This window comes from Choloepus didactylus, chromosome X, assembly GCF_015220235.1.
Source record: "Choloepus didactylus isolate mChoDid1 chromosome X, mChoDid1.pri, whole genome shotgun sequence".
NCBI lineage: Eukaryota > Metazoa > Chordata > Mammalia > Pilosa > Megalonychidae > Choloepus > Choloepus didactylus.
The window spans coordinates 150,310,747-150,334,854 of NC_051334.1; positions in this window are offsets into that span (position 1 = coordinate 150,310,747).

The window sequence follows — 24,108 nt, forward strand, 5'->3', positions numbered from 1 at the left end:
CAGAAGAGCACTACATAGTATCCAGGGAAGAGTGGGAATAAGAGTAAGAGGTTAATAAACTATGGTAAAGTATAGTGAGTTGCTTTCTCCATGTGGTGGCTGCCAGAACCCATTTCTAATTCTCATGGCAGACCACCTTGGAATCCAATCTCTGGCTAGCTCATCAGGGATATAAAGGGATATAAAAATCCTCTTCCCCAAGAACAGGGGTGGAATAGCAGATCATGTCTTTTGATTAGTGGAGTAGGATCTCTGGGTAATGGCTCTGAGTCATGGTTTCAACCCCACCCCAACAGGGCTAGAGGCAGTGGAGATTCAAAGAAGCAGTGCCTACAAAGGGCTCTGGGGGATGGTTAGCTGAAGGACTGCATTTGCTGGGAGTCCAGGAAAGCACAGATTTGGGGAGCCATCAAAGAGGATTTTGTTGCCACCTTAGGGCACTTTGGAGCCAGTCTGCACCCCCTTCATGGGTCCCTGACCTTGTTTTGTTGGAAAATAATGACTAGGGAAAGTACTCTCCAAGGTGACCCTCCTCCCATAATTTGCCATCCAGGCAAAAGAAGCTAGAGACAATGAAAGTTGTGTAAAAAAACTATACAGGCAGAGGCGGGGCAAGATGGCAGACTGGTGAGCTGTATGTTTTAGTTACTCCTCCAGGAAAGTAGGTAAAAAGCCAGGAACTGCGTGGACTGGACACCACAGAGCAATCTGTCTTTGGGCATACTTCATACAACACTCATGAAAACGTGTGGAACTGCTGAGATCAGCGAAATCTGTAAGTTTTTGCGGCCAGGGGAACCCGCACCCCTCCCTGCCAGGCTCAGTCCCGGGGGAGGAGGGCTGTCAGCTCCAGGAAGGAGAAGGGAGAATTGCAGTGGCTGCTCTTATCGGAAACTCATTCTACTGATTCAAACTCCAACCATAGATAGACTGAGACCAGACACCAGAGAATCTGAGAGCAGCCAGCCCAGCAGAGAGGAGACAGGCATAGAAAAAAACAACACGAAAAACTCCAAAATAAAAGCGGAGGATTTTTGGAGTTCTGGTGAACTTGGAAGGGGGAAGGGCAGAGCCCAGGCCCGAGCTCAGGCCCTGAGGCGCATATGCAAATCCCGAACAAAGCTGATCTCTCTGCCCTGTGGACCTTTCTTAATGGCCCTGGTTGCTTTGTCTATTAGCATTTCAATAACCCATTAGATCTCTGAGGAGGGCCGTTTTTTTTTTTTTTTTTTTTTTAAATCCTTTTTGCTTTTTCTAAAACAATTACTCTAAGACGCTCAATACAGAAAGCTTCAAAGAATTGAAATTTGGGCACGTCAAGTCAAGAGCAGAACTAAGAGAGCTCTGAGACAAAAGACAATAATCCAGTGGCTGAGAAAATTCACTAAACAACACAACTTCCCAAGAAAAGGGGGGTGTCCGCTCACAGCCACCATCCTGGTGGACAGGAAACACTCCTGCCCATCGCCAGCCCCATAGCCCAGAGCTGCCCCAGACAACCCAGTGTGACGGAAGTGCTTCAAATAACAGGCACACACCACAAAACTGGGCGTGGACATTAGCCTTCCCTGCAACCTCAGCTGAATGTCCCGGAGCTGGGAAGGGGGAGCAGTGTGAATTAACAGAGCCCCATTCAGCCATCATTTGAGCAGACTGGGAGCCTCCCAACACAGCCCAGCAGCCCAGAACTGCCCTGGGGGGACGGCACTCACCTGTGACATAGCACAGTCATCCCTCAACAGAGGACCCGGGGTGCACAGCCTGGAAGAGGGGCCCACTTGCAAGTCTCAGGAGCCATACGCCAATACCAAAGACTTGTGGGTCAGTGGCAGAGGACAAACTGTGGCAGGACTGAACTGAAGGATTAGACTATTGCAGTAGCTTTAAAACTCTAGGATCATCAGGGAGATTTGATTGTTAGGGCCACCCCCCCCTCCCCGACTGCCCAGAAACATACCCCACATACAGGGCAGGCAACGCCAACTCCACACGCAAGCTTGGTACACCAATTGGGCCCACAAGACTCACTCCCCCACTCACCAAAAAGGCTAAGCAGGGGAGAACTGGCTTGTGGAGAACAGGTGGCTCGTGGACGCCACCTGCTGGTTAGTTAGAGAAAGTGTACTCCCGAAGCTGTAGATCTGATAAATTAGAGATAAGGACTTCAACTGGTCTACAAACCCTAAAAGAACCCTATCAAGTTCAGCAAATGCCACGAGGCCAAAAACAACAGAAAATTATAAAGCATATGAAAAAACAGACGATATGGATAACCCAAGCCCAAGCACCCCAAATCAAAAGACCAGAAGAGACACACCTAGAGCAGCTACTCAAAGAACTAAAGATGAACAATGAGACCATAGTACGGGATATGAAGGAAATCAAGAAGACCCTAGAAGAGCATAAAGAAGACATTGCAAGACTAAATAAAAAATGGATGATCTTATGGAAATTAAAGAAACTGTTGACCAAATTAAAAAGATTCTGGACACTCATAGTACAAGACTAGAGGAAGTTGAACAACGAATCAGTGACCTGGAAGATGACTGAATGGAAAATGAAAGCATAAAAGAAAGAATGGGGAAAAAAATTGAAAAACTCGAAATGGACCTCAGGGATATGATAGATAATATGAAACGTCCGAATATAAGACTCATTGGTGTCCCAGAAGGGGAAGAAAAGGGTAAAGGTCTAGGAAGAGTATTCAAAGAAATTGTTGGGGAAAACTTCCCAAATCTTCTAAACAACATAAATACACAAATCATAAATGCTCAGCGAACTCCAAATAGAATAAATCCAAAAAAAACCACTCCGAGACATATACTGATCACACTGTCAAACATAGAAGAGAAGGAGCAAGTTCTTGAAAGCAGCAAGAGAAAAGCAATTCACCACATACAAAGGAAACAGCATAAGACTAAGTAGTGACTACTCAGCAGCCACCATGGAGGCGAGAAGGCAGTGGCACGATATATTTAAAATTCTGAGTGAGAGGAATTTCCAGCCAAGAATACTTTATCCAGCAAAGCTCTCCTTCAAATTTGAGGGAGAGCTTAAATTTTTCACAGACAAAGAAATGCTGAGAGAATTTGCTAACAAGAGACCTGCCCTACTGGAGATACTCAAGGGAGCCCTACAGACAGAGAAACAAAGACAGGACAGAGAGAGACTTGGAGAAAGGTTCAGTATAAAGAGATTCGGTTATAGGTACAATAAAGGATATTAATAGAGAGAGGGAAAAATATGGCAAACATAATCCAAAGGATAAGATGGCCGATTCAAGAAATGCCTTCACGGTTTTTAACGTTGAATGTAAATGGATTAAACTCCCCAATTAAAGATATAGATTCGCTGAATGGATCAAAAAAAATGAACCATCAATATGTTGCATACAAGAGACTCATCTTAGACACAGGGACACAAAGAAACTGAAAGTGAAAGGATGGAAAAAAATATTTCATGCAAGCTACAGCCAAAAGAAAGCAGGTTTGTAGCAATATTAATCTCAGATAAAAATAGACTTCAAATGCAGGGATGTTTTGAGAGACAAAGAAGGCCACTACATACTAATAAAAGGGGCCAATTCAGCAAGAAGAAATAACAATCGTAAATGTCTATGCACCCAATCAAGGTTGCCACAAAATACATGAGAGAAACATTGGCAAAACTAAAGGAAGCAATGATGTTTTCCACAATAATTGTGGGAGGACTTCAACACATCACTCTCTCCTATAGATAGATCAACAGACAGAAGACCAATAAGGAAATTGAAACCTAAACAATCTGATAAATGAATTAGATTTAACAGACATCTACAGGACATTACATCCCCAAATCACCAGGATACACATACTTTTCTAGTGCTCACGGAACTTTCTCCAGAATAGATCATATGCTGGGACATAAAACAAGCCTCAATAAATTAAAAAGATTGAAATTATTCAAAGCACATTCTCTGACCACAATGGAATACAATTAGAAGTCAATAACCATCAGAGACTTAGAAAATTCACAAATACCTGGAGGTTAAACAACACACTCCTAAACAATCAGTGGGTTAAAGAAGAAATAGCAAGAGAAATTGCTAATTATATAGAGACGAATGAAAATGAGAACACAACATACCAAAACCTATGGGATGCAGCAAAAGCAGTGCTAAGGGGAAATTTATAGCACTAAACGCATATATTAAAAGGAAGAAAGAGCCAAAATCAAAGAAACTAATGGATCAACTGAAGAAGCTAGAAAATGAACAGCAAACCAATCCTAAACCAAGTACAAGGAAAGAAATAACAAGGATTTAAAACAGAAATAAATGACATAGAGAACAAAAAAACAATAGAAAGGATAAATATCACCAAAAGTTGGTTCTTTGAGAAGATCAACAAGATTGACAAGCCCCTAGCTAGACTGACAAAATCAAAAAGAGAGAAGACCCATATAAACAAAATAATTAATTAAAAATGTGACATAACTGCAGATCCTGAATAAATTAAAAAATTATAAGAGGATATTATTAACAACTGTATGGCAACAAACTGGATAATGTAGAAGAAATGGACAATTTCCTGGAAACATATGAACAACCTAGACTGACCAGAGAAGAAATAGAAGACCTCAACCAACCCATCACAAGCAAAGAGATCCAATCAGTCATCAAAAATCTTCCCACAAATAAATGCCCAGGGCCAGATGGCTTCACAGGGGAATTCTACCAAACTTTCCAGAAAGAACTGACACCAATCTTACTCAAACTCTTTCAAAACATTGAAAAAAATGGAACACTACCTAACTCATTTTATGAAGCTAACATCAATCTAATACCAAAACCAGGCAAAGATGCTACAAAAAGGAAAACTACCGGCCAATCTCCCTAATGAATATAGATGCAAAAATCCTCAACAAAATACTTGCAAATCGAATCCAAAGGACACATTAAAAAAATCATACACCATGACCAAGTGGGGTTCATTCCAGGCATGCAAGGATGGTTCAACATAAGAAAAACAATCAATGTATTACAACACATTAAAAACTCGAAGGGGAAAAATCAATTGATCATCTCAATAGATGCTGAAAAAGCATTTGACAAAATCCAACATCCCTTTTTCATAAAAACACTTCAAAAGGTAGGAATTGAAGGAAACTTCCTCAACATGATAAAGAGCATATATGAAAAACCCACAGCCAGCATAGTACTCAATGGTGAGAGACTGAAAGCCTTCCCTCTAAGATCAGGAACAAGACAAGGATGCCCGCTGTCACCACTGTTATTCAACATTGTGCTGGAAGTGCTAGCCAGGGCAATCCGGCAAGACAAAGAAATAAAAGGCATCCAAATTGGAAAAGAAGAAGTAAAACTGTCATTGTTTGCAGATGATATGATCTTATATCTAGAAAACCCTGAGAAATCAACGATACACCTACTAGAGCTAATAAACAAATTTAGCAAAGTAGCGGGATACAAGATTAATGACATAAGTCAGTAATGTTTCTATATGCTAGAAATGAACAAACTGAAGAGACACTCAAGAAAAAGATACCATTTTCAATAGCAACTAAAAAAATCAAGTACCTAGGAATAAACTTAACCAAAGATGTAAAAGACCTATACAAAGAAAACTACATAACTCTACTAAAGAAATAGAAGGGGACCTTAAAAGATGGAAAAATATTCCATGTTCATGGATAGGAAGGCTGAATGTCATTAAGATGTCAATTCTACCCAAACTCATCTACAGATTCAATGCAATCCCAATCAAAATTCCAACAACCTACTTTGCAGACTTGGAAAAGCTAGTTATCAAATTTATTTGGAAAGGGAAGATGCCTCGAATTGCTAAAGACACTCTAAAAAAGAAAAACGAAGTGGGAGGACTTACACTCCCTGACTTTGAAGCTTATTATAAAGCCACAGTTGCCAAAACAGCATGGTACTGGCACAAAGATAGACATATAGATCAATGGAATCGAATTGAGAATTCAGAGATAGACCCTCAGATCTATGGCCGACTGATCTTTGATAAGGCCCCCTAAAGTCACCGAACTGAGCCATAATGGTCTTTTCAACAAATGGGGCTGGGAGAGTTGGATATCCATATCCAAAAGAATGAAAGAGGACCCCTACCTCACCCCCCTACACAAAAATTAACTCAAAATGGACCAAAGATCTCAATATAAAAGAAAGTACCATAAACTCCTAGAAGATAATGTAGGAAAAACATCTTCAAGACCTTGTATTAGGAGGCCACTTCCTAGACTTTACACCCAAAGCACAAGCAACAAAAGAGAAAATAGATAAATGGGAACTCCTCAAGCTTAGAAGTTTCTGCACCTCAAAGGAATTTCTCAAAAAGGTAAAGAGGCAGCCAACTGAATGGGAAAAAATTTTTTGGAAACCATGTATCTGACAAAAGGACTGATATCTTGCATATACAAAGAAATCCTACAACTCAATGACAATAGTACAGACAGCCCAATTATAAAATGGGCAAAAGATATGAAAAGACAGTTCTCTGAAGAGGAAATACAAATGGCCAAGAAACACATGAAAAAATGTTCAGCTTCACTAGCTATTAGAGAGATGCAAATTAAGACCACAATGAGATACCATCTAACACCGGTTAGAATGGCTGCCATTAAACAAACAGGAAACTACAAATGCTGGAGGGGATGTGGAGAAATTGGAACTCTTATTCATTGTTGGTGGGACTGTATAATGGTTCAGCCACTCTGGAAGTCAGTCTGGCAGTTCCTTAGAAACTAGATATAGAGCTACCATTGATCCAGCGATTGCACTTCTCGGTATATACCCGGAAGATCGGAAAGCAGTGACACGAACAGATATCTGCACGCCAATGTTCATAGCAGCATTATTCATAATTGCCAAGAGATGGAAACAACCCAAATGTCCTTCAACAGATGAGTGGATAAATAAAATGTGGTATATACACACGATGGAATACTACGCGGCAGTAAGAAGGAACGATCTGGTGAAACATATGACAACATGGATGAACCTTGAAGACATAATGCTGAGCGAAATAAGCCAGGCACAAAAAGAGAAATATTATATGCTACCACCAATGTGAACTTTGAAAAATGTAAAACAAATGGTTTATAATGTAGAATGTAGGGGAACTAGCAGTAGAGAGCAATTAAGGAAGGGGGAACAATAATCCAAGAAGAACAGATAAGCTATTTAACGTTCTGGGGATGCCCAGAAATGACTATGGTCTGTTAATTTCTGATGGATGTAGTAGGAACAAGTTCACTGAAATGTTGCTATATTATGTAACTTTCTTGGGGTAAAGTAGGAACATGTTGGAAGTTAAGCAGTTATCTTAGGTTAGCTGTCTTTTTCTTACTCCCTTGCTATGGTCTCTTTGAAATGTTTTTTTTATTGTATGTTTGTTTTCTTTTTAACTTTTTTTTCATACAGTTGATTTGAAAAAAGAAGGGAAAGTTAAAAAAAAAAAAAAAAAAGAAAAACGACAAACAAGGAAAAAAAAAAAAAAGATGTAGTGCCCCCTTGAGGAGCCTGTGGAGAATGCAGGGGTATTCGCCTACCCCACCTCCATGGTTGCTAACATGACCACAGACATAGGGGACTGGTGGTTTGATGGGTTGAACCCTCTACCATAAGTTTTACCCTTGGGAAGACGGTTGCTGCAAAGGAGAGGCTAGGCCTCCCTGTATATGTGCCTAAGAGTCTCCTCCTGAATGCCTCTTTGTTGCTCATATGTGGCCCTCTCTCTCTGGCTAAGCCAACTTGAAAGGTGAAATCACTGCCCTCCCCCCTACGTGGGATCAGACACCCAGGGAAATGAATCTCCCTGGCAACGTGGAATATGACTCCCGGGGAGGAATGTAGACCCGGCATCGTGGGATGGAGAACATCTTCTTGACCAAAAGGGGGATGTGAAAGGAAATGAAATAAGCTTCAGTGGCAGAGAGATTCCAAAACGAGCCGAGAGATCACTCTGGTGGGCACTCTTACGCACACTTTAGACAACCCTTTTTAGGTTCTAAAGAATTGGGGTAGCTGGTCGTGGATACCTGAAACTATCAAACTACAACCCAGAACCCATGAATCTTGAAGACAGTTGTATAAAAATGTAGCTTATAAGGGGTGACAGTGGGATTGGGAATGCCATAAGGACCAAACTCCACTTTGTCTAGTTTATGGATGGATGTGTAGAAAAGTAGGGGAAGCAAACAAACAGACAAAGGTACCTAGTGTTCTTTTTTACTTCAATTGCTCTTTTTCACTCTAATTATTATTCTTGTTATTTTTGTGTGTGTGCTAATGAAGGTGTCAGGGATTGATTTAGGTGATGAATGTACTACTATGTAATGGTACTGTAAACAATCGAAAGTACAATTTGTTTTGTATGACTGCGTGGTATGTGAATATATCTCAATAAAATGATGATAAAAAAAAAAAAAAAAAACTATACAGGCAAAACGAAAACAAGAAGAACAAATCAAGATTCCTGGAGGAGAAACAGAGTAAAGGAAGCTTTCTCCTGAAGGTGAAAAAATTTCACAAAATGTGCAATCTTAAAAATTGTACTGCATAACCAGAGAAAGAATCAGATGAAGAGCTGAAAAAATATGATCAGTTAAATATGGGCTATTCTAAAGGTATGGAATAAGGGAGACTGAGATTCAAAGAAGAGCCTTAGCACAAAGAAAATCAGCAATAAAACCCTAAACAGGAGAGAGAAACTGAACTTCAGAGTAAATTCATCAAGATAATTAGATGAATAGACACCAGAAAAAGTTACAAGATGTACTAAGAAATAGGAATATATGGTCCAGCCAAGGAAACAAATTAAAACTTCAGAGGAGATACAGAATTTGGCACAGCTAATCAAAAATATTCAAACAAGTCTCCTAAATCAATTCAAGGAGATGATGGAAAATATTGCTAAGGAGACAAAGGATATAAAGAAGACAATGTGGAAGTGTAAAGAAGAACTTGAAAGTATAAGAAGAAACATGACAAATTATAGGGATGAAAACCACAGTAGAAGAGATTAAAAATACACTAGAGACAGGAAGAAGATGGCAGCATAGAGAGGAGTGGAAGCTAGTTTGTCCCCCTGAAACAACTAATAAACAACTGGAAACAACTAGTAAATAATCTGGAATAACTGCGGGGGGTGGGGGACAAAGGTGACTGTCTGCTCATCATACACCAACCTGAGTTGGAAGGAAGGCCAGAGATTGCAGCATAAGATCTGTAAGCAAAAACTGCAGATCCAAGCTGGGAGCCCCCTCTCCCCATGGCCCAAACTGCAAAGCCTTGCTGTGCTAGAGAGCAGCACTCTCTAAGCAAGCAAATATAGCTCAGCTGAGCTCCAACTAGGGTTTTTATTAACAAACATGGACTACTCAATACAAGATACGAATCCCCAACAAGCAGACAGAGGCTTTTGATGATGACTGAACTTGGAGAGCCAGAGGGTGGCCACGGACTGGCCCTGAAGGGGGCTTTCTGTCCCTTTTTTGGCTCAGTGGAGAAAGCCTCAGCCATTTTCAGTTCCCAGCACTCTGACCCAGACAAGGGTGGAGATAGCACAAGCAGAGAGACTATTCAAATGTAAATGACCTCTCCCTAGGGGGTGTACCTTCCCTAAGAGGAAGAAGGTGGTGCAAAGCTCTACTACCCACCTTCCATTCAGAACCAGACAACAGAGCCTGGGGGAAAATAGCCATGAGCCACACCTCCTTACAACAGTCTGGAGCTACAGGCTGACAGGCATCACCTGCTGGGCAGAAAAGCACAGTGACTTGAGGCCTCACAGGGTGTAGCAATCTTCTGAGATACACTCAGGGAAACCAGATACTATTTCCTCCTTCCAAGACATGAGCCCATTCTGTTCTGGGAAAAACCTGATTGGGGTAACCAAGGAAACCAGATGTCTAGACAACAGAAAACTACAACCTCCACTAAGAAAAACAAAGGTATGGCCCAGTCAAAGGAACAAACTTACACTTCAACTGAGATACAGGAATTGAAACAACTAATGCTAAATCAATTCAAAAAGTTTAGGGAAGATATGGCAAAAAGAGGTGAAGTGTATAATGAAAACACTGGGCATACATAAGGTAGAAATCAAAAATTCAAAAAAACAACAGGCAGAATCTTTGGATATGAAAGGCACAACACAAGAGATGGAAGACACAATGGAAACATACAACAGCAGATCTCAAGAGGCAGAAGAAAACACTCAGGTACTGGAGAACAAGGCACCTGAAAGCCTACACACAAAAGAACAGATAGAGAAAAGAATGGAAAAATATGAGCAATGTCTCTGGGAACTTAAGGACAAAAGGAAATGCAGGAATGTATGTGTCATTTGTGTCCCAGAAGGAGAAGAGAAGCAAAAAGGGGCAGAAGCAATAATAGAGGAAGTAATCAATGAAAATTTCCCATCTCTTATGAAGGACATAAAATTACAGATCTAAGAAGCACAGCATACCCCAAACAGAATAGATCTGAATAGGCCTATGCCAAGACACTTAATAATCAGATTATCAAACATCAAAGATAAAGAGAGAATCCTGGAAGCAGCAAGAGAAAAGCAATCCATCACATACAAAGGAAGCTTGGTAAGACTATGTGTGGATTTCTCAATAGAAACCATGGAGGCCAGAAGGAAGTGGGGTGATATATTTAAGATACTGAAAGAGAAAAACCACCAACAAAGAATCCTATATCCAGCAAAACTGTCCTTCAAATATGAGGGAGAGCTTAAAATATTCTCAGACAAACAGACAATTACAGAGTTTGTGAACAAGATACCTGCTCTACAGGAAACACTAAAGGAAGCACTGCAGACAGAAAGGAAAAAACAGGAGTGATAAGTTTGGGAAACAATTTTGGGAGATAGTAGCAGAGCAATGTAAGTACACTGAACAAAGATGACTGTGAGTATGGTTGAAAGAGGAAGGTTAGGACCATGTGGGACACTAGAATGAAAGATGAAAGATAAAGACTGGGACTGTATAACTTAGTGAAAGCTAGGGTGCTCAACAATTGTAATAAAAGGTATAAATATGTTTTACATGAGGTAGAACAAATGAATATCAACATTGTAAGGTGTTAAAAATAGGGTGGGATTGGGGGGAAAATAAAATCAATGCAAACTAGAGACTATAATTGACAGAAATATTGTATTATGCTTTCTTTAATATAACAAAGGCAATATACCAAAGCTAAATGCATATGGGGGAGGTACATAGTGGAAGGGTATGGGACTCCTGGCATTGGTGATGTTGTCTGAATCTTTATTCTACTTTAGTTTAATGCTATATTTCCTTTTGTTGCTTTCTAGCTGTCATGTTTTTTTTCTCTCTCTTTCTTCTTTTTCTTTTGTCTCTCTACCTTCTTTGACTCTTCCTCCTTCTTTGTGGAAGAAATGGAGATGTCCTTATATTGATAGTGGCAATGGTGCTGAATACATAAATATGGGACTATACAGGGAACGAACGATTGTTTACTCAGGACAGAATGTATGGTGTGTGAACAAAACCATCTTAAAAAATGGGTTGATGAAGAAAACTTGAGGGCAATATACTGAGTCAAATAAGACAGACGCACAAGGACAAATATTGCAGGGTCTCACTGATATGAACTAATTATAATAGGTAAACTCATAGACATGAAATATAGGTTACCAGGATATAGAACAAGGCTAAAGAATGGGTAGTGGTTGCTTATTATGAGCAGAATGTTCAACTAGGGTGGACTTAAACGTTTGGAAATGGACAGAGGTGATGGTAGCATGTTGTGAGAATAGCTAACAGTGCTGAATTGTGTGTGAAGGTGGTGGAAAGGGTAAGCTCAGAGTCATGTATGTCACCAGAATGAAAGTTGGCGGTTAAAATATGGGAATGTATAAAACAGTGAATCTTGTGGTGGACAATGTCCGTGATTAACTGTACAAATATTAGAAATCCCTCTCATGAACTAGAACAAATGTATGACACTATAACTAGAAGTTAATAATAGAGGGGCATATAGGAAAAAATATATACCTATTGCAAACTATACACTACAGTTAGTAGTATTTTAACATTCTTTCATCAACAGTAACAAATGTACTATACCAAAACTATGAATCAATAACAGAGGGGGGGTTCTTAGGGGTATGGGAGGATTGGAGTTTCCTTTTATGTCTTTATTTCTTTTCTGGAGTAATGAAAATGTTCTAAAAATTGAAAAAAATTAATTGTGGTGATGGATGCACAGCTGTATGATGGTACCATGGGCAATTGATTGTACACTTTGGATCTTTGGATAGTTGTATGATATATGAACAATCTGAATTTAAGAAAACCTAAAAAAATTCATTTGGAGCCATATTTTTAAAAATATTTTATTTTGGTAACATATATATACAACCTAAAATTTCCCTCCTAGCCACATTCACATATATAATTCAGCAGTGTTAATTACATTCACAATGTTGGGCTATCATACCATCATCCTCTCCAGCCCCTGATAACCTTTATTCTAGTTTCTGACTCTATGAATATGCATATTATAGTTATTTCATATCAGTGAGATCATAAAATATTTGTCCTTTTGTGTCTGGCTCATTTGTCTCAACACAAATATCTTCATGGTTCATCCATGATGTCACATGTATCAGAACTTTGTTCCTTTTCATTGCTGCATAATATTCCATTGCATGTATAAACCACATTTTGCTTATCCATTCATCTGTTGACGGGCATTTGGGTTGCTTCCATCTTTTGGAAATTATAAATAATGTCACTATGAACATCAGTGCACAAATATCTGTTTGAATCCCTGCTTTTAAATTCTTTTGGGTATATAACTAGAAGCAGGATTCCTGGGTCATATGGTAATTCTATACTGAACTTTCTGAGGAACCACCAAACTGTTTTCCACAGCAGCTGCACCATTTTTCATTCCCATCAACAATATATGAGTGTTCCTACTTCTCCTCATCCACTCTGACAATTGTTATTTTTAATAGTAGCTAGTGTAGCAGGTGTGAAATGGTATCTCATTGTGGGTTTGATTTGCATTTCCCTAATGGCTAATGATGTTGAGCATCTTTTCATGTACCTTTTGGCCATTTGTATATCTTCTTTGGAGAAATATTTATTCAGGTCTTTAGTATTTTTTTTGGGACTGGATTATTTGTCTTTTTGTTGTTGAGTTGTAGGATTTCTTTATAAATTCTTGATATTAAAACCTTATCAGATCTGTAGTTTCCAAATATTTTCTCCCGTTCTGTAGGTTGTTTCTTTACTTTCATGCTGAAGTCCTTTGATGCACAAGTTTTTTTTTTTTTAATTCAGTTTTATTGAAATATATTCACAAACCATACAGTCATCCATGGTATACAATCAACTGTTCACAGTATGATCATATAGTTATGCGTTCATCACCACAATCTATTTCTGAACATTTTCCTTACATCAGAAAGAATCAGAATAAGAATAAAAAATAAAAGTGAAAAGAGAATACCCAAACCATCCCCCCATCCCACCCTATTTGCCATTTAGTTTTTACTCCCATTTTTCTACTGATTTTTTTTCAATTTTTTAACTTTGTTTATCAAAAAATTAAAAACAAACAGGCAAACAACAACCAAAAAAACCCCACAACATTTCAAACAAAGCAATGGATTAAGGAAAACAAATAACCTAAAACAACTACTTTGCTTCCAATATGTTCCTACCATACCCCAAGAAAATTAATAAACCATGTCCAAACAGAGGAGTAAGAAAAACAAATAATCTAAAATAACTGCATTGCTTCCAACATGTTCCTACCATACCCCAAGAAAATTAACAACCCCTAAGAAAACAAAGGAATAAGAGAAAAAAAAAAACCTAAAATAACTCTATTGCTTCCAACATGATCTTACTATATCCAAGAAAGTTTACAAACCATAATCATTCCTGAGCATTCCCATAACATTGAGATTACCCTCCATAGTTTATCTGTTCTTATTAGATTATCATTCCCCCTCCACTAATTGGTATCTCTAGGTCCCCTACATTCTACAGTATAAAACATTGTACATTTTTCACAGAATTCACATTAGTGGTAACATACAATATCTCTCTTTTTGTGCCTGGCTTATTTTGCTCAGCATTATGTCTTTTTTTTTTTTTTTTTTTTTTTTTTTAATCTTCATTTTATTGAGATATATTCATATACCACGCAGTCATACAAAACAAATCGTACTTTCGATTGTTCACAGTACCATTACATAGTTGTACATTCATCACCCAAATCAATCCCTGACACCTTCATTAGCACACACACAAGAATAACAAGAATAATAATTAGAGGATGCACAAGTTTTTAATGTTGATGAGGTCCTTTTTCTTTTTTTTTTTTTTTTTTTGCTCATGCTTTGCATGTCAAGTCTAATAAGTCATTGCCTAACACAAGGTCCTGAAGATGATTCCCTATGTTCTATTCTAGGAGATTATAGTCCTGGTACTTATATTTAGCTCTTTGATCCATTTTGAGTTAATTTTTGTATATGGTGTGAGATAGGGGTTCTTCTTTCTTCTGCAAATGGAGAAATCGGGAGCCACTTTTGACATTGTAACCTACAGCTGAAAGGTCACTTCTTCATTTGTGATTATATGCACACTCACATTCATCACATTATCTCATTACTTGTTCACTTGTTTGTTTCTCCTGCTACTCTGGCATGATTCTAACAACCAACTGAAGGCAGGGGTTTAGGAAAATAGGGACAGGGTCTGAAAGGACAACTTTCAGTAATCTGATGTGGGTAAAGCTGTACTGGGGAGATGAAGCTGGAAATGTAATTTAGGGCAAGTCATAGAGTACCTTGAATGCCATGCTAAGGAATTTAGATTTTATTTTGCAAGCACTCACAATTCTTAAGGCAGGGAATGATTACAAGAGCCTTTCATGATTTGGCCCCTGCCTAATCTCTCTCCACTGCCCCCCTTCTCTTGCTCTTTATACTTCAGCAATACCAAAATTCTTGTAGCTCCTCAAACACACCATGCTTTCTTAGCTCTTTGTGCTTTTACCCATGCTATACTCTATGCTTGGAATACTGATTGACTCTTTCTCTGCCTTGGTGGCTCCCAGTTACCTTTCTTTTTCCTTAAACAGTTTTATTTCCACACCATTACAATCAATTAAGACTTAATCTCTATGACTCCTTTCCAGATCCATACCTGCTACACAATCTGCCTCAGGTATCCTTCTGAGCTGCCATAGTACCTAGTTCTTTTTGATTTCTTAATTATAATACTTATTGATCACTCACATGAATAACTGAATTTTCAAACCAACTACATGAAGCAGATTCTTAGAGTGTCAGCTAGTAAGTGACAATGCTGGGATCTGAACCCATGTACCTGGCCCAAGAAGCTGTCCTCGAAACTACTACACTACTCTCCCACTCAGGAACAGTTCTCAAATACTGTGTTGTAATACTCTATTTACCTGTAGATCTCACCCACTTTATTGTGAGCTTCCTGAGAATAGAAATTTTATGCTACATGCATCTTTGATTATCACCAGAACCTAACATAGTACCTGTCACATAATAGGCATCCATAAATGTGTGTTGAGTTAATGGATGGACAAACGAATGAATGAATGACCCCTGAAGGTTATGGATAATTCCTCTTGCTCTGTGTTTTAACCCTTTTTTCAAAGGTAAAAATACCTATAGAACTAGATTCACATACTCCAATAAAGATCTAAGTCATATGAAGGAAAAGAACAGAGGACTACTCACAGGTGATACATTTTCTGTTTACTAATGTTCCTATCAGCAGTTGAAAAAAATGCAAGAAAAATCATTTTATTAAGAGAAAATATATAGCAGTGGAATGAAGACAACAGCAAGTGTTTAATCTTTCCTTCAACTCCTCCCTATCAAGGTAAGAAATGAAAAAAAAAACCCACTATTATGGAAAATTAGAGAGGGACATGAAGGATGTCTTAAAATCATAAGCTTGACAAGAGCAGAATGAAGATATTAATAATACATTGAAATACAATGAAATAATGCACTGAACAGTAGCTTGGTTGTAGTGAAAAGCACATAGATTTTGCATCCTAAGGGCCCTGAGTTTGAATCCAGGCTCTGACACTCCTGGCTCTGACACTTTAGGTGTGCAAGTCCCTTAAATTCTCTGAACATCAGTTTCCTCATCTGTAATGTGGGGATACTAATATCTACCATAGAGAGGTATTGTGAGGTTTAGAGATAAGGTAATGTGTCTACAGAGTAGGTGGTCAATAAATGGTAGCTGTTATTTATTTGATACTTTAAATGTTTCAAAACACTTTCAGACATATTGTCACAGTTAAGGATGGAGAAAGAATATAATCCATGCAGGGCTGCAGTATACTGTGGAAAAATCACTGTACTTGAAATAAGACAGATCTGGGATTGAATCCTGGCTTTGCTAGTTCCTTGCTGTGTAATCTGGGGCAAATTAACTTAATTTCTCTGAGCCTCAGTTTCCACATCTGTAAAATAAGGATAATATATAGACACTGAAAGAGGGATTTTTTTTCACTTATACACAGACCATAAACACAATAAAGTAAACTAGCATTTTAGTTTGTGGGCACTGAAATCAAAGCTTGTACTTATGAATGATAAAATGATAACCAAATTTAGAAATCACAGGCAAAAAACAAAAAACAAAAAACAAAAAACTCAATCTTGTGTGAAGCCAGAGTCTTTGAGAAGAGATTTTCCTCAAAAGAATATGAAGTACTATGGGAAATACAAAATAAGAAAAATATACCTTTTTTATACCTAAGTTGGCTTCTGCAGTACCTGGATACTAGAAATGAGTTCTGAACCTTAAATTATGTTAATTCCCTCCAAAATACGGCCACTCCACCAAGCCCTGTGTTGGTGGACAGCTGGCCTCTTGCCATTGTATCTCTATCTTAGGGCTCTCTATCGGAAGGTAGCAATTCACAAGTTTATGCACAAATTAAAAAACTAGCATAAAACTTTACATCCAGTTTTCATAAAGGTAGTTCTCTCCCATGCAAATAATTACATACATTGTGCTTCTAGATAAACATGCCCACATGTACACAAGGATGCTTATTGCTGTTCTTAATAGTGACAGATAAGAAACAAACTCAATGTATACCAATAGAGGAATGACTAAATAAAATGTAGCTTATTCATACAACAGAACACAATACAGTAATTAAAATTCATGAACTAGTATATGCATCAACAGGGATAAATCCCAGAAACATAATATTGAATGAAAATCACAAGTCATAAAAGGGTATGTATGTGACCACAGACATAGGGGACTGGTGGTTTGATGGGTTGAGCCCTCTACCACAGGTTTTACCCTTGGGAAGACGGTTGCTGCAAAGGAGAGGCTAGGCCTCCCTATGGTTGTGCCTAAGAGCCTCCTCCCGAATGCCTCTTTGTTGCTCAGATGTGGCCCTGTCTCTCTAGCTAAGCCAACTTGAAAGGTGAAATCACTGCCCTCCCCCCTACGTGGGATCAGACACCCAGGGGAGTGAATCTCCCTGGCAACGTGGAATATGACTCCCGGGGAGGAATGTAGACCTGGCATTGTGGGACGGAGAACATCTTCTTGACCAAAAGGGGGATGTGAAAGGAAATGAAATAAGCTTCAGTGGCAGAGAGATTCCAAAAGGAGCCGAGAGGTCACTCTGGTGGGCACTCTTATGCACACTTTAGACAACCCTTTTTAGGTTCTAAAGAATTGGGGTAGCTGGTGGTGGATACCTGAAACTATCAAACTACAACCCAGAACCCATGAATCTCGAAGACAGTTGTATAAAAATGTAGCTTATGAGGGGTGACAATGGGATTGGGAAAGCCATAAAGACCACACTCCACTTTGTCTAGTTTATGGATGGATGAGTAGAAAAATAGGGGAAGGAAACAAACAGACAAAGGTACCCAGTGTTCTTTTTTACTTCAATTGCTCTTTTTCACTCTAATTATTATTCTTGTTATTTTTGTGTGTGTGCTAATGAAGGTGCCAGGGATTGATTTGGGTGATGAATGTACCACCATGTAATGGTACTGTAAACAATCGAAAGTACGATTTGTTTTGTATGACTGCGTGGTATGTGAATATATCTCAATAAAATGAAGATTAAAAAAAAAAAAGTGATTGTAGTGATGAATGCACAACTATATGATGGTACTGTGAACAACTGATTGTATATTGTGGATGATTACAGTGTATGTGAATATATCTCAATAAAACTGTATTAAAAATTAAAAAAAAAAGGGTATGTATGGCATGATACCATTTATGCTAAATACCACATTACAGTACCATGTATTTTTTTATGTGTATAGTTATTTAGGTGAAAGTATTTATAAGAGATATACAGTAGGATTCACTCAAACTTAAAATTGGTTATCTATGGGAAAAAGGAGAGGGGTCCATTGGGGTGGTCGCCAAAGAGATTTCAGCTTTATCTTTTCAATGTTCTGAATTTTAAAAAAGAGAATGAATTTGTGTATCATATTTATTGTTAACTTTATCTTCAAAGAACCAAAGTATAACAAGCCTGTATTGTTATTCCCACTTAACAGAAAATGAAACAGAGATTAAACGACTGTCCCAGTCCTTCCTCTTAGCTCTCACATACATGGTTCACAGGGAAGCTGTAAAGACAAAAGCAGCATTATAAAATAAAATTACTTGGAGCTTCTTGTTAGGACATATAAATTAAAGGTATTATAATTTCTTGATTTTACCCTTTTCACCTTCTTTTCTCAGATCTTCTACAACAAAGAGGTGAGCTCACACACATTGAGGAAAAGAGAGAAGGCAACAAATGTCTCATAAACATGGTAATTAACTCCATGCTACTTTCAAGATTGAAGGATGTGCCAAAAATTGTCTGTGAACCCCAGAGTGTGGAGTGAATACAGCTTTGGAAATCACTGAGAATAAATGCTTCAGAAATATAATTTATGGGCACAGTAGTGAGACAGCAACTTTTGCAGTGGAAAATTCCACCAACTCCCAGGTTAAAAGATGGAGACAATTCTGGAAAGGAAAAATGTGCTTTGAAACATGTAAGAGGAAGGCAGAAAAAATTAAAAGGGGGGAAAAACTTCAGGTGAATATTTATAAAAATCCTGAGCCCTCTTGACTAAATTTCTGGGGAAGTTATATTGATATGGAATCTATTTAGAGGTTTTCTGTTTTACTTAAAAGGGGAAAAAAGAATAAAGGTGTATCTTTTTGTTGTCGACAGTGTTTTAAAACCCTCTTTCCACCAAATTAAGAAAAAGCTACCGCATTTTAGATCCTGGGAGGTCTTGTGTAACCTACTTAAATGTCTGTAAACAGGGAGATAGAAAAGACTCCCTTCCCCTTGTATCCCCAGCTCCAAATCAATTGTTTGACCTTTAAATTAAAAACATTGTATCAGTCATTACACAAATAAAATGGCCTATTATTCAAATAGAATTATGCATCTTATCAAACCTGGTAGTTTTTCAGCGTACTTCTGAAAAATGTTTTCGCAATTCTTCCTTTTCCCTGATTTAAGATGACTTTCTTTAAACAATATAATTTAATTTAAATGTATAAGACAACAGTATTGCATTTAAGGAATTCCAAAATGGTTATGTGTACGTGTGGGTTGAATTGGACATGATCTCTCAAGAGACCTTATATGTAGTACTTATATGCATGTGTATTAATAATATTTTTTGTGAGGTTTTTATTACTTATCTACAGAACCTAAATTTTTTAAGACTGCTTCATTGAGCTTTTATTAAATATTTAATAATTATTAAATATGCATTGCAACTGAAATGGAAAAGTTTCCAAATTTCATAGAAGCTTTATTTTGCATTATTTGTATAAAAAATTAAAATTAGAATTAGAATTGTTTATTACATTTGAGATCCAAGACAAATATTCTTGATTTTATAATTTTTATAAAAAGTTTTTATAAAATATTATAACTTTTCCTTTCTTCTTTTAAAAAAATTCTGCTCTTAAAATTATGAAATGCCTTAAGTATACAGTAAAATATAGAGAATAATATAATAACCTCCATGTAACCACCATCCAGCATTGTCAAATCTTAAAGGTTTCCCAGAATTGCTGAAAATCTTTTTTGTAAAGAAATAAGACTTTACAGATACAGTTGAAGCTTCCTACCCTCATTCATTTCCCGTATCCGTTTTCAGAAGTAACCACAATCATGAGTTGATGCCTCTTATTTCCATCATGCATTAATACTTTTTACCACATATGTATCTATTAACAAATTGTATATAACACAGTTTTGCATATTCTAAGCTTTATATAAATGATGCCTTACAATGAGTATTAGAGGCTTAGTGAATAACAGCACAAACATTGGGCCAGAGCGGGGCTGGAATATCTGCTGTACATTTTATTAGCTATTTGACCTTGGGCAAACTATTTAATCTTTCTATGCTTCATTTTTCTCAGCTATAAAATAAGAATTCATAATAGTACCTATCTCATATTGTAAGGTTTAAATGAGTTGTACATATAGAGCAGTTAGAACATAATAAACTAAGCACTATGTGTTAGCTCTCCTTCTGCACCTTGCTATTTCACTTAATATTTTTGAGATTTATCCATGTTGATACAGGTAGCATTAATTAATTTGTACTACTGTATAGGGTCCCATTGTATGAACATACCACGACATATTTATCCAGTCTTCTGTGATGAACATTTAGGTTGTTTCAATTACAAAAGTGCTGCAATTAATTTCCTTGTACATGTCTCCTTTTGCATATATATATATATGAGAGAATTTCTCTAGAGTTCTTTATCTTTAATTAAATATTTCTAGAAGGATCATTTTTTAAAAAATATGGCTCTGATATCTTTTTCACAGGCAAAGGAACCATGTGTCTCCTTTCTTCCAATATCTTTAAAATCAAGTGTTTGTGCTGCCCTCCCCCCTACGTGGGATCAGACACCCAGGGGAGTGAATCTCCCTGGCAACGTGGAATATGACTCCCGGGGAGGAATGTAGACCTGGCATCGTGGGACGGAGAACATCTTCTTGACCAAAAGGGGGATGTGAAAGGAAATGAAATAAGCTTCAGTGGCAGAGAGAATCCAAAAGGAGCCGAGAGGTCACTCTGGTGGGCACTCTTACGCACACTTTAGACAACCCTTTTTAGGTTCTAAAGAATTGGGGTAGCTGGTGGTGGATACCTGAAACTATCAAACTACAACCCAGAACCCATGAATCTCGAAGACAGTTGTATAAAAATGTAGCTTATGAGGGGTGACAATGGGATTGGGAAAGCCATAAGGACCACACTCCACTTTGTCTAGTTTATGGATGGATGAGTAGAAAAATAGGGGAAGGAAACAAACAGACAAAGGTACCCAGTGTTCTTTTTTACTTCAATTGCTCTTTTTCACTCTAATTATTATTCTTGTTATTCTTGTGTGTGTGCTAATGAAGGTGTCAGGGATTGATTTGGGTGATGAATGTACAACTATGTAATGGTACTGTGAACAATCGAAAGTACGATTTGTTTTGTATGACTGCGTGGTATATGAATATATCTCAATAAAATGAAGATTAAAAAAAAAAAAAAAAAAAAAGACATAATGCTGAGCAAAATAAGCCAGGCACAAAAAGAGAGATATTGTATGTTACCACTAATGTGAATTCTGTGAAAAATGTACAATGTTTTATACTGTAGAATGTACAGGACCTAGAGATACCAATTAGTGGAGGGGGAATGATAATCTAATAAGAACAGATAAACTATGGAGGGTAATCTCAATGTTATGGGAATGCTCAGGAATGATTATGGTTTGTAAACTTTCTTGGATATAGTAAGATCATGTTGGAAGCAATAGAGTTATTTTAGGTGTTTTTTTTCTCTTATTCCTTTGTTTTCTTAGGGGTTGTTAATTTTCTTGGGGTATGGTAGGAACATGTTGGAAGCAATGTAGTTATTTTAGATTATTTGTTTTTCTTACTCCTCTGTTTGGACATGGTTTATTAATTTTCTTGGGGTATGGTAGGAACATATTGGAAGCAAAGTAGTTATTTTAGGTTATTTGTTTTCCTTAATCCATTGCTTTGTTTGAAATGTTGTGGGGTTTTTTTGGTTGTTGTTTGCCTGTTTGTTTTTAATTTTTTGATAAACAAAGTTAAAAAATTGAAAAAAAATCAGTAGAAAAATGGGAGTAAAAACTAAATGACAAATAGGGTGGGATGGGGGATGGTTTGGGTATTCTCTTTTCACTTTTATTTTTTATTCTTATTCTGATTCTTTCTGATGTAAGGAAAATGTTCAGAAATAGATTGTGGTGATGAACGCATAACTATATGATCATACTGTGAACAGTTGATTGTATACCATGGATGACTGTATGGTTTGTGAATATATTTCAATAAAACTGAATTAAAAAAAAAAAAAAAAAGCTATATGGACAAACAGCAAAAAAAAAAAAAAATCAAGTGTTTGTGACTTTCTAAATAAACATTTGCGTCTATCTCTTGAGTATAGAAATCACAATTTGGTTGAAGTAATGATGTCAGTTAAGAAAATATTGGTCTTATTAATTAATTTTTTATTGCCTTATAATTTTCACACACTGCTACCTGCAGATTGAAGGATGAAACCTGACCTCCAATAAAACAGCATCTCTTTCCTACCATGAATAAAAAATCTGATCGATCATTATACTTCTAAGATTTTTGAGCTCCCTGTCACAACAGTTGTAATTAATGAATGGATTTTCAAATTCTGTTTTGTTATTTCTTCTTGGGAAATAAGACTGATTTGGTCAAGTGGGTGTTTTATTGGTCTTAACTTGCTGACAGATAGGCTATAAACATTCAGAATATTTCAACAACTCATAAAGGAATAAAGACCCCAGTTAAAAAGTCTCTGATGTTTGGATCTTTTTTTCAAATTCAGTTTTATTGAGATATATTCACACACCATACAGTCATCCATGGTGTACAATCAACTGTTCACAGCACCATCATATAGTTGTGCATTCATCACCCCCATCTATTTTTGAACATTTTCCTTACACCAGAAAGAATCAGAATAAGAATAAAAAATAAAAATAAAAAAAGAGCACCCAAATCACCCCCCTATCCCACCCTATTTTTCATTTAGGTTTTGTCCCCATTTTTCCACTCATCTGTCCATACACTGGATAAAGGGAGTGCGATCCACGGGGTTTTCACAATCACACTGTCACCCCTTGTAAGCTACATTGTTATACAATCGTCTTCAAGAGTTAAGGCTACAGGGTTGCAGTTCGACATTTTCAGGTATTTTCTTCTAGCTATTCAATACACTAAAACCTAAAAAGGGATATCTATATAGTGCATAAGAATAACCTCCAGAGTGACCTCTCATCTCCATTTGAAATCTCTCAGCCACTGAAACTTTACTTTGTTTCATTTCACTTCCCCTTTTTGGTCCAGAAGACTTTCTCAATCCACAGTGCCAGGTCCAGGCTCATCTCTGGGAACCATGTCCCACATTGCCAGGAAGAGTTACACCCCTGGGAGTCATGTCCCACATAGAGGGGAGGGCAGTGAGTTCACCTGCCAAGTTGACTTAGCGAGAGAGAGAGGGCCACATCTGAGCAACAAAGAGATTCTCTGGGGGAGAAACTTAGGCACAATTATAAGTAGCTTAGCCTCTTCTTTGCAGCAACAAGCTTCAGAAGGGCAAGCCCCAAGATCGAGGGCTCGTCCTACCAACATGTCAGTACTCAAGGTTTGTGAGAACACCGGTAACAACCCAGGTGAGGAAGTCCAACATTTCTGCCCTTTTTCCCAGTTTTGCAGGGGGGTGGCAGGGGGGCTGCAAATATACATTTGTTCTCTGCCCAAATTACTTTGGGATGTATTGGGATGTCACACTAACCTGTACAAACCTACCAGATCTCACCTCCATTCAAAGTTCCATATAATTATGGTGTTTGAATAAACTGACTGTACAAGTTAAATTATTTAGTGTGCTGCAAAAAATATAGATCCTGCACCAAATAAACATCTCTTCCCTTAGTCTCACACAGAATTTGAAGTTT